The sequence below is a fragment of the Numida meleagris genome, chromosome 4 (assembly GCF_002078875.1).
Source record: "Numida meleagris isolate 19003 breed g44 Domestic line chromosome 4, NumMel1.0, whole genome shotgun sequence".
Classification (NCBI taxonomy): domain Eukaryota; kingdom Metazoa; phylum Chordata; class Aves; order Galliformes; family Numididae; genus Numida; species Numida meleagris.
In genome coordinates this window covers 4,391,662-4,395,004 of record NC_034412.1, presented here as the reverse complement: position 1 = coordinate 4,395,004, position 3,343 = coordinate 4,391,662, and the positions used below count along the sequence as shown (strand labels likewise).

The following is a 3,343-nucleotide window of genomic DNA, read 5'->3' as shown; positions in this document are numbered from 1 at the left end:
GGAATAAAGGCAAACCTTTTCCTACATGAGGCTCAGCTGAGCATTGTAAACACACCCTTCAGCCCTCCTCAGCTGTTGCTGCAGCTGAAATATGTTGTTTGTGCTTTGCCCACTAAGTGGAGCTGGGGGCTCTCCCATGCACGATGTGGATTTTCCTTCCCAGACAAAGTGGCAGAGCCCTTGGGGCAGCCCTAGCTTTGGGGTCCCGGCTATGGGGACCATGTGCTGTGGGGAGGCAGAATGATGGCACTTCTCATGTTTCCCACCACCACATGAAGGGCATCAGCTTGGGGCATTTTCCCCTTTTTCTGAACAGGGTCTTTCAGAGCACAGTCCAGTTAGCCCTGTGTAGGTGAGCACGCTTCAGGAGGATGAAGAGTGCCAGGCATTCCTGCTATAACGCTTTTCTGCTTAAATTTTATTCACATGTTTTATTAAAAAAAAGGGTGATTCCAAAATCTACAGGTACTGAAATAATCATTTGCTAACGCAGGCACTTCTCAGGCACAGAGCCTTCTTTGTTTTTCATTTAATCTGCTTTACGTGAACCACCTAAAAATACACATGGTATGATAGGGCAGATCAGGTACAAAAGTATTCCTCTTATCAGCCACAAAGATCAATTAAACCATTAAGAAACGACTTGCTTCGCTAGAGAACATCAAACATCCGCAGAAGCTGATGGATTCCCAGTGAGACTTCCCTGGAAGTTGGGAATGAGCACAGCACTGCCTTTCCTGCTGCCTGGCACCATATCCAGCAACCCCAGAGGAGAGCAGAGGCATGGAAACCAACTGGGACGCAACCACAGCTTTCACAAAACTCATTGTGATATCCTGCAATGAAAAGATAATGAGGAAATTGTTTTTAAACTAATGACTCATAGCTAGCCAGGCAGGAGCTATGTCAGGAACACGACTTTAATTTCACGTATTAATGTAGTAGCCAAACATGGTTTGCAGTATTTCTGTGCCCAGGAGTCAGATACTCCCAGCTGGTGCCTCCCTACCCACCCCTTCTCTCCAAATCCCCATCTCAGACAGGGAATTGGGCAATTACCTGCACGACTTGAGCAGCAGCTAAGAGTCCTTAATGTTGTTTGCAGTGATGCAGGTTCAAAGTGGAGCAGTTAGACAGTGAGATTATTTTCCATGAACTGGATTATGACTCTTCCAGGCTCCTTTTGTTACAATGTGATCACCCAATGGATGAGGCTGGATGAAAACCATCAAACCACTGAAACCCTATACCGAGATAAGGGCTGGCCCACAGGGCGCTCCCACCAGCAGCTCTATATGGTCTGCAAAAGACCTATGATATGGCTTCGGATGTTGGAGCTTCTTGCTGAAAGTCTCCTTCGTGGAAGTCAAGCTTGTAGGATGATATTATCCATTTCTATTCAGTTATAATAAACTGAAACTAGCCCTATAGAAAAGGGAATTGTTGCACTCATGTTATGTCAGCACACTGATGGTGTTGATTTCAATAACTGTTCTTTCTGCATAGTAATCTGGACCAACACTCAGGGCTCCAGCGGTGCCCCCAAGGAAAGCCGGGTCCTGGCAAACCCATCCTCCAGTGCCACAGACATCAGCCAGACATGGTGTGCTTGCGTAAACTGAAATGAGAAGCATCCTTCTAGGCAGTTCCTTTTAATCTACAGGAGAGAAAAGGGAAAAAGGCTTCATAGAAAGGAATATTTGCCGATATATTGAAACATATTGTCATTATAGCTTTATTGCCAGTTATCACAGGGCTCTTATCAGCACATCCGCTCGGTAAATGAATAAACCCTTCCACAAACACAGCTCTGCACTACACTCTGAGCCACAGGCAGGGCAGGGGAAGCCCCTGTGTCCCCTGGGCAACAGCACGACCACACCAGGGCTCTGCCCCGCTCAGTGCCACCAACACCCAGAGGAACGATTTCTCAGATCTGCTGTAACACTGCAACAGACAAAGCTGCCTGTGGTTTTGTGACATTCCAGACAAAGATAGTCAGGGCTGTATGCAGCTGCAAAACACCCGAGGTGCCCAGCCCAGCCCAGGCTGGAGCTGCTGTCCCACTGGTCACTTTATGTACACTGGTTGCTCCAAACGTAATGCCTCCTATTCATTTCCTTGGAAACTACAGCAGATACAAAGAGCACAATAGCACTGCTTGAGAGAGCAAATTCTCAGCTACAAAACAGTGTTTTTCAACACAGTCACCACTATTAGCTGTGCATTTTTGCCAGCAGAGATGACCACTGCCGCCATCCCCACTGCTGAAACACATCACCCACTGCCCCGCTGTGCTCACATCCACGTTTGGTTTCTATCAATGTTCAGGGAAACATCCCAGTGCACGTGTATTTTCAGTAATTATCTGCTGAAAACATTTTGTGCACTTGGAGGGGGCCTTTCCAGATAGATCCATGCCTTACACACACACACACACACACACATACATACATACAAAGATGCAACACTGGGCTGAGCTCTCGCTGTGAGGTCGGGGCTGTGCCAAGTGGCTGAGCCATCCCATCGTCGCTTCCCTCTCCGGCAGCGTGCAGGCTGGTGTCACCTCTCCTGGCAGATATGGTTTCCATAGCAACGTCACTTTTACCACATGAGAGGATTCACCCGATTAAAACAGCCGCCTTCAGGTAATTAAAATACATGAAATTTCTTTGTTATTTACATTTCTGCCAGAGAGGAACCACAATACTCGATTCAAACCAGGATGCTGAGGGTCTTTGAGACTGAGCAAACAAGAAAGAAAGCTGTCACTGTTTGTCCAGCACAAAGTGGGGACTTGTCCCTGCACACAAAAACCTCCCAGTGCAGAGCATGCGAGGCAGAGCCGGGCAAGCTGTGCAACCTGGGATTTGCATTCGGGGCCGGTGCCAGAGAGCTGGCGTGAATGGCCTGGTTTATTTTCCAGAGAGGCAGCCTTCAAGAGAAGACATAATGCACTGGGTGAGTAAGGGCTGCAGCCTGGTCCTGGTCGGAGTTGTAGAATCACAGAGGGGAGCTGGGCCAGGGGCACAGGGCTTGGGCTGTGACAGGGTTGGATGGGTTTGGGTTGAACTTGGGGATCTTAGGCACCTTCTCCAAACTTAATAATCCTATGATCTCAATTCTATAATCTCAATGCCACAGCGCTTCTGTCTGGCTTCCAATAGACTGAAGATGCTGAAAGATCTCAAATTAAAAACGTTCTTAGTTGTCACGTAGAACTTTTGTTTCTAATTAACGTCAATTTCAGTGGCTGCTAGGGGAAGAGTTCTTGTCTGGAAATATTGGGACTATTAAATCCAATGTTGTTCTTAGCTGTGTGCCTTACTGCACCACTTCTTTT

General features: G+C 47.4%; 1 long non-coding RNA gene across 1 annotated transcript; it reads right to left on the bottom strand.

The window, feature by feature from the left end:
• Positions 221 to 2,636, bottom strand: LOC110398832. The gene is made up of 3 exons (XR_002438653.1): positions 2,459 to 2,636; positions 1,060 to 1,657; positions 221 to 836 (listed from the first exon to the last, which is right to left on the bottom strand). It is a non-coding gene; the product is annotated as an uncharacterized LOC110398832 (long non-coding RNA).